Source organism: Salmo salar, chromosome 11 (genome assembly GCF_965601325.2).
Source record: "Salmo salar chromosome 11, fSalSal1, whole genome shotgun sequence".
NCBI classification, from domain to species: Eukaryota; Metazoa; Chordata; class Actinopteri; order Salmoniformes; family Salmonidae; genus Salmo; species Salmo salar.
Genome location: NC_138301.1, coordinates 110,840,777 through 110,853,789, shown reverse-complemented (window position 1 = coordinate 110,853,789; position 13,013 = coordinate 110,840,777). Strand labels below are relative to the sequence as shown.

Genomic DNA, 13,013 nt, shown 5'->3' with positions numbered 1-13,013 from the left:
CTGACTGATGGCAGCCCATTCTTGCATAATCAATGCTCGGAGTTTGTCAGAATTTGTGGGGTTTTGTTTGTCCACCCGCCTCTTCAGGATTGACCACAAGTTCTCAATGGGATTAAGGTCTGGGGAGTTTCCTGGCCATGGACCCAAAATATCAATGTTTTGTTCCCCGAGTCACTTAGTTATCACTTTTGCCTTATAGCAAGGGGCTCCATCATGCTGGAAAAGGAATTGTTCATCACCAAACTGTTCTTGGATGGTTGGGAGAAGTTGCTCTCGGAGGATGTGTTGGTACCATTCTTTATTCATGGCTGTGTTCTTTGGCAAAATAGTGAGTTATCTCACTCCCTTGGCTGAGAAGCAACCCCACACATGAATGGTCTCAGGATGCTTTACTGTTGGCATGACACAGGACTGATGGTAGCGCTCACCTTGTCTTCTCCGGACAAGCTTTTTTCCGGATGCCCCAAACAATCGGAAAGGGGATTCATCAAAGAAAATGACTTTACCCCAGTCCTCAGCAGTCCAATCCCTACCTTTTGCGGAATATCAGTCTGTCCCTGATGTTTTTCCTGGAGAGAAGTGGCTTCTTTGCTGCCCTTCTTGACACCAGGCCATCCTCCAAAAATCTTTGCCTCACTGCGCATGCAGATGCACTCACCCGTGCCTGCTGCCATTCCTGAGCAAGCTCTGTACTGGTGGTACCCCGATCCCGCAGCTGAATCAACTTTAGGAGATGGTCCTGGCGCTTGCTGGACTTTCTTGGGCGCCCTGATGCCTTCTTCACAACAATTGAACCGCTCTCCTTGAAGTTCTTGATGATCCGATAAATGGTTGATTTAGGTGCAATCTTACTGGCTGCAATATCCTTGCCTGTGAAGCTATTTTTGTGCAAAGCAATGATGACGGTATGTGTTTCCTTGCAGGTAACCATGGTTGACAGAGGAAGAACAATGATTCCAAGCACCACCCTCCTTTTGAAGCTTCCAGTCTGTTATTCGAACTCAATCAGCATGACAGAGTGATCTCCAGCCTTGTCCTCATCAACACTCACACCTGTGTTAACGAGAGAATCACTGACATGATGTCAGCTAGTCCTTTTGTGGCAGGGCTGAAATGCAGTGGAAATGTTTTGGGGGGGATTCAGTTCATTTGCATGGCAAATAGGGACTTTGCAATTAATTGCAATTCATCTGATCACTTTTCATAACATTCTGGAGTATATGCAAATTGCTATCATACAAACTGAGGCAGGAGACTTTGTGAAAATTAATATTTGTGTCATTCTCAAAACCATTGGCCACGACTGTACACATCACGGACAAACTGAAATGGTCCACCAACACAGCCAGCCTGGTGAAGAAGGTGTAACAGCGCCTCTTCAACCTCAGGAGGCTTAAGAAATTTGGCTTGTCACCTAAAACACTCACAAACTTTTACAGCTGCACAATTGAGAATTTCCTGTCGGGCTGTGTCACCGCCTGGAAGGGCAACTGCACCGCCCTCAACCGCAAGGCTCTCCAGAGGGTAGTGCGGTCTGCACAACGCATCACCAGGGGCAAACTACCTGCCCTCCAGGACACCTACAGCACCCGATGTCACAGGAAGGCCAAAAAGATCATCAAGGACAACAACCACCCGAGCCACTGCCTGTTCACCCCGCTATCATCCAGAAAGCGAGGTCAGTACAGGTGCATCAAAGCCGGGACCGAGAGACTGAAAAACAGCTTCAATCTCAAGGTCATCAGACTGTTAAACAGCCATCACTAACATTGAGTGGCTGCTGCCAACATACTGACTCAACTCAAGCCACTTTAATAATGGGAAAATTGATGTAATCAATTTATCACTAGCCACTTTATATTATTTATATTATATAATGTTTACATAACCTACATTATTCATCTCATATGTATATACTGTACTCTATACCATCTACTGCATCTTGCCATCCTGATGTAATGTATCACTAGCCACCTTAAACAATGCCGCTTTATATGTTTTCATACCCTACATTACCCATCTCATATGTACATACTGTACTCCATACCATCTACGGCATCTTGCCTATGCCGTTCGGCCATCACTCATTTATATATTTTTATGTACATATTCGTATTCATTCCTTTACACTTGTGTGTACAAGGTAGTTGTTGTAGAATTGGTTGATTACTTGTTAGATATTACTGCATGGTCGGAACTAGAAGCACAAGCATTTCGCTACACTTGCATTAACACCTGCTAACCATGTGACAAATACATTTGATTTGATTTGAGTGGCTTCGTGACAAGTCTCTGAATGTACTTGAGTGGTCCAGCCAGAGCCCGGACTTGAACATCTCTGAAGAGACCTGAAAATAGCTGTGCAGCGACCCTCCCTATCCAACCTGACAGAGCATGAGAGGATCTGCAGAGAAGAAAGGGAGAAACTCCCCAAATACAGGTCTGCCAAGCTTGTAGCGTCATACCCAAAAGGCTGTAATCGCTGCCAAAGGTGCTTCAACAAAGTACTGAGTAAAGGGTCTGAATACCTAGGTAAATGTAAAATTGTAGTTTTTTTATAAATTTGCAAAAAAATCTAAAAACCTATTTTTGCTTTGTCATTATGGGTAGATTGGTGTGGGAAAAATAAAAATGTCATCCATTTTAGAATAAGGCAGTAACGTAACAAAATGTGGAAAAAGTCAAGGGGTCTGAATACTTTCTGTATGCACTGCATGTGTATTACACTTCACATCGGGAGAGAGAGACCCATTTTGGCTGGTGTTGCAGTAAAATGGTTTTCATATCACAAACACAATTCTGTAGGCACACAGTGCAAAAAAAAGCCTAGTCAAATTATCTTCTGAGCAAATCAATTGTGAGATTGTGGTTTTTCTGTCCCCACCAGTTTCCCCTCTCAAATACAAATGTTAATTGGCTGCAATGATGGATTATGGCATTAATCTGAATATTTAACGCACTGTGACTTTAGAGCGTCACAGACAAAGATTTTTTATGTTGGATTGTTCTCATCACAAAATGGAAACAATGACATCAAGGGAAACATTAGAATGATTTCCAACCTCACAGTGAGTCCATGCAAATGGATCCAGCATACCATAATATTCGTATCTCTGTCATAGGTAAGGAAGTCCTATCATATTCCTATCAAATAGACTTTCTTCCCTGCAGCATAAAAATATTAATTTTCCGATTTCTATCGGGTAAAATATTACATTTGCACCATGGCTCTGTGGTGGAGAATCCAAACGGCACAAACAGTTTGTGCATCAGAACATAGGAGACATTTACAGCAGAGGTGATAAGACAACCATTTAGATAATGTGGTCACATTCGATGGCCTGGATTAAAGAGGACCTTTTATTAATGCAGTAAGTACAAAAAGCCTTGGGAATAACCCAGATCTGTGGTGCAAAGAAAGTAACAGAGATATGTGTAATCACAGGGGTAACAGAGATAGGTGTAATCACAGGGGTAACAGAGATAAGTGTAATCACAGGGGTAACATATATAGGTGTAATCACAGGGGTAACAGAGATAAGTGTAATCACAGGGGTAACAGAGATAGGTGTAATCACAGGGGTAACATATATAGGTGTAATCACAGGGGTAACAGAGATAAGTGTAGTCACAGGGGTAACAGAGATAGGTGTAATCACAGGGGTAACAGAGATAAGTGTTATCACAGGGGTAACAGAGATATGTGTAATCACAGGGGTAACAGAGATATGTGTAATCACAGGGGTAACAGAGATAGGTGTAATCACAGGGGTAACAGAGATAGGTGTAATCACAGGGGTAACAGAGATAGGTGTAATCACAGGGGTAACAGAGATAGGTGTAATCACAGGGGTAACAGAGATAAGTGTAATCACAGGGGTAACAGAGATAGGTGTAATCACAGGGGTAACAGAGATAAGTGTAATCACAGGGGTAACAGAGATAGGTGTAATCACAGGGGTAACAGAGATAGGTGTAATCACAGGGGTAACAGAGATAAGTGTAATCACAGGGGTAACAGAGATAGGTGTAATCACAGGGGTAACAGAGATAAGTGTAATCACAGGGGTAACAGAGATAGGTGTAATCACAGGGGTAACAGAGATAAGTGTAATCACAGGGGTAACAGAGATAAGTGTCATCACAGGGGTAACAGTAGAAGTTAGTTATTCCACGGTTACTGTTAAGTCAGAGAGAGAGAGAGAGAGAGAGAGGTAGAGGTAGAGGTAGAGAGAGAGAGAGAGAGAGAGAGAGAGAGAGAGAGAGAGAGGTAGAGGTAGAGAGAGAGAGAGAGAGAGAGAGAGAGAGAGGTAGAGGTAGAGGTAGAGAGAGAGAGAGGTAGAGGTAGAGGTAGAGGAGAGAGAGAGAGAGAGAGAGAGAGGTAGAGGTAGAGGTAGAGAGGTAGAGGTAGAGGTAGAGGTAGAGAGAGAGAGAGAGAGAGAGAGAGAGAGAGAGAGAGAGAGAGAGCGCTCCCTCTACTGGAACCGTGTTGCTTGACTTCACATTGAAAACCTTGTGTAGATTCATATGATCAACAAAACCATGTTTACTGAGTGAAACAAACATGCTTTCTTACTACAGTGGAAGAGTATTGTATTTGATCTATCCAAAAATATGGTTTTGAATCTGTCCCAAAGTTCAAACTTGGTGGACAGTTGCTGTATGTGCATTTAGGATACGCGGAGTTAAATGATGACCACCATGTCTTCACGCTGACTATATCAGACCACCAGTTTGTCTGCTGACAAGGGAGAAAAAAGGGGTTTGAAGAATTTTAACAGTCAACTTAAAAACAGAGAGAAAACTAATTCAATACAGTGGTCACATTACCTAACATCCATTTACTGTACTTCCGGTTAGGATTAGATTCAGATGTTCAATTCAACACATATCTATGCATAGTCACTTTACCCCTACCTACATGTACAAATTACCTCGACTAACCTGTACCCCAGCACATTGATTCAGTACCGGTACCCTCATAGCCTTGTTATGGTTATGTCATTTTATTTTGTTACTTTATATTTTATTTTGTTACTTTAGTTAATTTAGTAAATATTTTCTTAACTCTATTTCTTGACTGCATTGTTGGTTAAGGGCTTGTAAGTAAACATTTCACTGTTGTATTCGGCGCATGTGACAAGTACAATTTGATTTGATTGTTGTCCATTAAATACATTGCTTTCTGACATGACAAAGGAGGGGTAACACTTGACGTATGTAACATATATTTAATGTAGAAAAAATAATAAACATAACACAAAATATAACAGTGTTGAGCTGTGCTGTAGCTATATAATGTAATACGTAAAGCTTTTATTTACACATATACCGTAAATAGAAGGATCATTTTTTTAAACTAGTTGACAACACAACAGATCCTGTGTGAAATTGTGTAATGCTGGTCTCGGACCAGTGGCTGGAATGTTGGAGTTGTTGTAGTGCATAGAGTCCTTTGATTGTGTACTGACTCATTAAGTTCAGTGTCTAGACATTAGACCTATTGACCAGGGGTGTATTCATTAGACGAAGACCATAGCAAAATGTTTTGCAACGGTAACCGTTTGCTCCAAACCAAAAAACATTTTGCAAAATAAAAAGTGTTTCTATTGGACAAATTCAGGTAGGTCCCTCCCCGTTTCATTACATTTGGTTCGACTGGGTTCTTAGTGAATACACCCCAGACATAGAAAACATGGTCAAAACAAGATCAGAGGTTAACACAAATGAACAATGTAGTTTTAGAGCTTTGTAGATGTTAATGCATTTTTGGGGAATTTGAATTTTCAAACCTCTTCTGCCCCATCAACAAACAACAAAATCTACAAACTAACTCAGGATGCAGATGTGTGGTAGAGGGGGGCTCTTCTCGTCCACTCATAAGCCAGGAATAGAGCTCCGTTGGAGGGGAAGTGGGGGTTAGGCCAGAATACAAAGCAGGGACACCTGGAACAGAGGCAATACACCATCAAGCACATCATGCATACATAAAATCCCATACATGTGAAATCTAAAGGGGCTCAAACTAGAAAGCTGTGACGGACAAAGCTATCACTATCACAAACTAAATAGCTCATACTGCTAAACCGTATCACATTAAATGTGGGGGCAATCCTAATCTTCTGTAGATAATGAGTTAATTAATTTCTGTTATCTGGAAAACAAAGCTGCCAACATGAAAGGAATGATTGGGCGATAAATCAATCAGAAGTTTACTGATTAACACTACATTTGAGATTCACAGAATGCACCTAGTTTAGAAGACCTTGGATAAACTGTACAATCAGATTATTAAAAATAATGTGGAGGAAAATGTTGTCACCGTCTGTCCTTATGATACCGAGCAGTGTTCTGAGAAACCCAGCCTGCTTGCCTGACATGGAGTGAACCTGGATTCTGTATTTGACACTGCCAACCAAAAGCCGCTCCCCCCCAACTCCCCCACTGATTAAGAGTGGGACAGCGTCTATCAAAGACAAAAACAAATAACACACATAAGATCAGTTGTGTGAAGGTGTACCAGTACCACAGACTAGATCTAGGGCCTTCCCTGTGGTTCAGTTGGTAGAGCATGGTGTTTGCAACGCCAGGGTTGTGGGTTCGATTCCCACGGGGGGCCAGTACAAAAAAATTAAAAATAAATGCATGAAATGAAATGTATGCACTCACTACTGTAAGTTGCTCTGGATAACAGCGTCTGCTAAATGACTAAAATGTATTTATAGGGGGCTCAATTATCTATATCATCTGGAGTTTGCTGAATAGCTAAATGAGAAATTGAATCCCTACAGTGGAGTCCTAGAAAGACTAGCTGTCGTCATGATGATCCTAATAAAATAAATGTCATCAAGTAAGGGCTGGACTCACCCAAGCCAACATTGGACTGGCCAGGGTTCTGCAGATCCCATACACCCAGGCACCTCTCAGAGCCAGGTGCTGGTCATTCCCTGGAAGAGGCCTGGAGGACCATCTGTCCTCAATGTGTCCACCACTGACCAGGTGGAACTGGGAGAAAGAAAGACAGGGGATGGTGCACTAGAATACAGTCAAACACACAACCTATTAACATCTTTCTAGTGGATTATATACTGAACAAAAATATAAACGCAACATACAACCATTTCAACTGAGTTGCAGTTCATACAAGGAAATCAGTCAATTGAAATAAATTAGGCCCTAAATCTATGGATTTCACATGACTGGGCAGGAGCGCAGCCATGGGTGGGCCTGGGAGGGCATAGGCCCACCCACTTGGGAGCTAGGCCCAGCCAATCAGAATTAGACTTTCCACACCAAAGGGCTTTATTACAGACATAAATACTCTTCGGTTTCATCAGCTGTCTGGGTGGCTGGTCTCAGACGATCCCACAGGTGAAGAAGCCGGATGTGGAGGACCTGGGCTGGCGTGGTTATACGTGGTCTGCGGTTGTGATGCCTGTTGGACGTACTGCAAAATTCTCTAAAACAACATTGGAGGTAGCTTAAGGTAGAGAAATTAACATTCAATTCTCTGGCAACAGCTCTGGTGGACATTCCTGCAGTCAGCATGCCAATTGCACGCTCCCTCAAAACTTGAGACATCTATGGCATTGTGTTGTGTGCCAAAACTGCACATTTTAGTGTGGCCTTTTATTGTCCCCAGCACAAGGTGCACCTGTGTAATGATCATGCTGTTTAATCAGTTTCTTGATATGCCACACCTGTCAGGTGGATGGATTATCTTGGCAAAGGAGAAATGCTCACTAACAGGGATGTAAACACATTTGTATACACAATTTGAGGGAAATAAGCATTTTGGAACAATTCTGTGATCTTTTATTTCAGGATATGAAACATGGGACCAACACTTCACACTTCAGTGTACATTCTGCATAATGTGCTTTCAACTATGACCCTCAGGTTATATGGGTGGTTCACGTAAGGTATATTGCATTCACCAACTACACATGTTTTTGCACTGGGTTTGAAAAGAAATTGATTCCTCTTGAATAAGAGATGACCTCCTACCCAAATATGTCTATTTGTCAATAAGTTGTTCATCCAATGACAACGTCCCTTTGTACGGTCCCATAAGGTCACTGGAGAACAGTTGCGACGCTTACATGCATGACACCAGGGAGGTCTCCCCCCCCCAGCCTCATCTCATGCATGGCTTGCATACGACCCTTCACCAGCTCTCTGAGAGACAACACCAGTGAGCAGAAGACCAATGCCAGGGAGCCAGACAGGGTATACTGCAGGCTACTGTGACAGACAGGTTAAAGATAATTAGAGAGAGAGAGATCACAGGAGAGAAAAGAGAAACATCAGCAATAAACAATAACATACGAAGATGAAGACTTATTTGTAAGAAGAGAAAGACACAGTGAAGGGGAGAGGGATGAGACGAGAATGCAAGAGACAAAGATCCTGTGTTGTCAACCTGAGGTCAGACACGTTCTTCAGCCCAAAGTCTCTCCTGGTGAGCTGCTGGCAGGCCCCGTATCGGGCAAAGAGCACAGCGTTCCAGCCATGTTGGCCAGGTCAGGAACGGAGCCCGTTGTGGCAGTAAGTCTTCAGGAAACAGTCCAGGAAACCACTGTACAGGCTGGTATGGGGGGTGATAAGTACCAGAATTAAGCCTGGGCAAACGTACCACCATGTGCAAGTCGCCTACCATTGAACATCAAACTGACATGACATGATACTAATGCCTTACTAATGTCTGCATGACACCTGCGTGTTAATGAAAGTCATAAGGTTTATACTTATGGGCCATTCCGCCGAATCGGTACCATTTGCATGTTGTAACTTTTCAAAATGAAACTTCATTCTATCTAATAACACACATTTAACTATTCAAAATGTGTTATGGTCAATCTCTGGCAATTCTATATATATTTATTAACAAGGTTTCTAAATGGAAGATGGTTGCATTTTTCCCAGTCTTGTTACCAAAACTCTTACAACTGTTTAAATATCAATTAAAAGTCATGCCAACTATTTTCTTTGTTTTTCCCTCAATAAAGTGGGTATTTTAAAGAAAATTGGTTACATGTACAAAAATATATATCTATAGCTAAAAAGTCACAACATATGCAGGCAAAATGTGTTTTTTAACACAAAGCCATTTTTTATTTTTATGGGAGACCCCCTTAGATTTTTGATAAAAATGTATCATGTGGTTTACCAAACAACTGTTTAAATGATGGACCAAACATAATTGAAAAATAAGTGGTTTATCTTAATTTTTTTTAACTAAAAAACAATGAAGTAACAGGAATGAACATTGGGTCACAGGAATGAGCACTGAGTAACAGGAATGAGTGCTTGTGTGTGAGAGAATAACTGGATGTCACAGAACTTCCTTCAATTAAACAAAGATAAAACAGAGGTCATTATATTTGGAAAAGAATATCTTAGTCTAAATAGCAACATAAAAGCTGTAACAATTGTGTGTGCATGCTTTTGCATGAGTGTGTGTGTGTGTGTGTATGTGAGCGTGCGCTTGTGTGTGTGTGCAGTGGAAAGAGAGAGAGAGAGAGAAAGGTGTGAGTATCACTCGTCCCCCTGCAGCATGTGTCAGGCTCCTGCCTCTGCACAGTATGGGTTCTCCATCTTCCTCTCAAAAGGCAAGAAAGACAAATACAAAAAGCTGAGCATATGAAGCAGATCCTCAGATCTCTACATTGACTACCAGTATCTAATATTAACTTGAAAATACTATTTTCGGCATATAAAACACAACATTCACTTGCAAACACAATATACAATTGTATTTCATACAGAATTTCAATCAAATAATGAACAAAAACTTGCCTTGCCTTTTCTAAGAAACAGTTAAGTTTGGCCCAGACTTCGTTGTCAATTTCCATGTAACGAGCTGTGACCTGCCTCGCTGGTGGGATTGTACACAGGATGTCTTGAAACGGGTACGAAAGGATGTCTTCGCGGACTGGCCAGCAAAACCTGTTGGCCACAATACTTTTCATACAATAAACCTTGACGTGTGTGTTGTTTGTGTCTGTGATGATGCCAGGGTACAGTTGACCGTCGTACTTCAGCACACACCGTTTGCCAACAACCTCAGAACTTTGCCACTGATCTCCTGTGGTCGTGGGAGCCTTCTGTCAATTGAATGTGAAATGCTTTGCATTAAAGCACTCACAGCTCAGATGTTGTCTTGCTGTGCACAAGCAGCTGATGTCACTGTAGGTCAGCTCTTCATGGCCTAGGGTTACTGCCTGATGCATCTGGTGGTCTGGAACTCTTTTTTGATGGTGACTTTGGATGTTCCGCCATTGGGGTCATTCTTGTGCTCCTTATCCACAGTTGCCCACTGGACAGAAGTCGTTTCACTCTTATCATTGTATTGGCCAGAGACGGGACAAGAGAGGTCCTTGCACACCACACATTCTCCATACATGCACTTCATGCACTCCACGTTGCATGTGATGGATTTTAGAAGTTCATCAGGATTGAAAGTGTTGATTATCTTCAGGTGGTGCAGTTTCTGTACGATAAAACGGAGATGTTCATGCTGTTTGCACATGCAAGTCTCCTGGTCAATTAGAGTTGGGTGAAAAACCCAAAAGGGGCTCAGCGAGCAGAAGAGGGAGTATGAGATAGACTCATCATGTTCTGCCAACAACTTCACATGTAGATTTTTCATTGTGTCCAAAAGGAACCTCTTCTGATTTTCTTCAGGGTGAGGGGGCTGCCTCTTCCCAGTCGTTAATCGACTGACATCATCCATGGTGGAAAAATCTCAGACTTTGTTTATGAAGCCATCTACCACCCTATTGTTTCTCTTCCTTTGGTAGTTTAAGTTAAGTTCTGCATTCTTCGCATTCATCAGCCACCTTTTCTTTGACAACCCAAATGAACTTTGGGAGAGACGTTGCAGCCTATATTTCTTTTTGTTTTCCTGTCATTATCTTTGAGATGAGTTGCCTTTTCCTTTCTCCCCGTGAGTTGCTGTACCTCTGTCGGATGTCCTCCACTAAGGCCTCGTGGAAGAGAAGGGTCTTTTGTATTGTAGCGCGTGGTAGCAGTCTCATGTTTGTCAACTTTTGTACATGGAGATGGATTATTCTGTTTCATACGCAGAATGTTTTCCTTATACCTCTCCTTTTATCGGGTTTGTGTCTGTAGCTGCTTTTGTAGCTCTTCTCTGATATCTTTCACCTCCTTTTAAGCCCTTCATCCTTTGCCTAAAACACACAAGTACATCACAATTACAATAGATGTTAAATTAATAAGTGGCTACAGTCAAATGTTATCTATATGCCCTATTAACCAGCCATCAATCATTTTACACATAAACCATTTAACACACTAGCAGTAAGTCTCATCCTGACCTTGAACTGCTTGGCTCTGGATTAACAGTTATGTCTGGTGAAAGATGGGGGCTATCTGGAGGTGTGGTGAGGTGCTTTTGAGGTGCTTTAGGGCTTCTTTCCTGGACTTGATCCTATAGTAAGTCTCCCTCCACTTTTTGTGATGTCTGCGCTTTTCCCTCTTACTAAATGTTAGACTGTTTTCTTCCTGCTTGATGCTATATCCTACCTGTATTTCTGCTATTCCTTCTTTAAGTATCCGTCTCTCCTTTCTGGGTCGGCATCGCGTTGAGCACGATAGTGCCGCTGCTTCTCTGCAGCACTTAATCGATTGGCTCCCTGTAAGTAATGTGTTCACATTGTAAAACTGAAAAAACCATCAGTAATTCAAACTGTAAAACTTAAAATCAAGAGAATAGTATTATAATGTATATACCAGATACACATTTAAAATGGCTATTTTATTCAAACTTCTCACTCCTGTTAATCTTATTCAGTCCTGTTACCCTTCATATGAGTAACAGGACTGAGTTTTTAGCATAGCATTAGCAAATACATGAAATGCAGCCACATGGCATCAATGTTAATAGCATGAGAACACTTAGCACCTTCAAGTGGTTTCCCAAAACAATGTTTTTTAAAAAAGGACTGTACGTTGAGATTGACATTCACAGTCATACTTACAATATGATAAAAAGATTGAGAGAACTTACCTTTGGTCTTCCCATGGCCTTCAGGAGACTCAAATGATGTTACTGCCTGTTGATCATGTGACTTGGGGAATGTCCCAAAGTTTAGAGGGTGGAATGTGTCAGGGTAACAGGACTCAGTGAAAACCTGGGGACAAAACTAAAATTTGTATTTTAACTAACATTATGACTTTCCGCTGAGAAAATGTATTTTATGTCTAAATTGGAAAGAAAGTCACACATTAATAATAAAAAAAAGATTTCTGAATGTTTATAAATCATTATATTTAATGGTGAAGTGTAGTGGGGACAGGCTAAAATCCTATTTTTTCAGTGTTCTAGGTAGTTTTTATTAAGGTTGTACATTATGCATCTTAAAATTGCAATTATGACAATGTGCTGGACACTTTGCTTGATAATATTTTACAGTTACATTTTAGTCATTTAGCAGACGCTCTTATCCAGAGTGACTTACAGTAGTGAATGCATAGATTTCATTTCATGCATTTATATTTATTTATTTATTTATTATTATTATTATATGTATTATACAGATACTTTTCATGCATATTTATGCATGTAATGTCCTGGGGATGGAAAAGGCACTGATTCGGCGGAATGGCCCTTATATTAATTAAATCAACCATACATTTTAGAAACGTACCGTTTTTCCCGTGCATGCCGACACACCTTGAGCTATAGTGTAGCCTATGGCTTGTGTATTTCCTGTTATCACTAATGGCCTAGAAAATATTATGTCCAGAGTGTCCGTGCTATTCGGGATCCTTGGGATGTCCCTACCTCAATCAATTATAAATGTAAAATTGTTTTTTGTTTGTTTCTTATCCCTTTTTCTCCCCAATTGGTAGTTACAGTCTTGTCCCATCAGTGCAACTCCCGTAAGGACTCGGGAGAGGCGAAGGTCGAGAGCCGTGCGTCCTCCGAAATACTACCCAGCCAAGCCACACTGCTCCTTGACACAATGCCCGCTTAACCCGGAAGCCAG

The 13,013-nt window shown here is 41.4% G+C and overlaps 1 long non-coding RNA gene across 1 annotated transcript; it reads right to left on the bottom strand.

Annotated features, from left to right (window-relative positions):
- Window positions 1–5,216: 5,216 nt before the first annotated feature.
- LOC106563670 (uncharacterized) lies at window positions 5,217–12,991 on the bottom strand. The gene is made up of 4 exons (XR_001319299.3): window positions 12,672–12,991; window positions 12,032–12,155; window positions 11,548–11,657; window positions 5,217–11,192 (listed from the first exon to the last, which is right to left on the bottom strand). It is a non-coding gene; the product is annotated as an uncharacterized LOC106563670 (long non-coding RNA).
- Window positions 12,992–13,013: the final 22 nt, after the last annotated feature.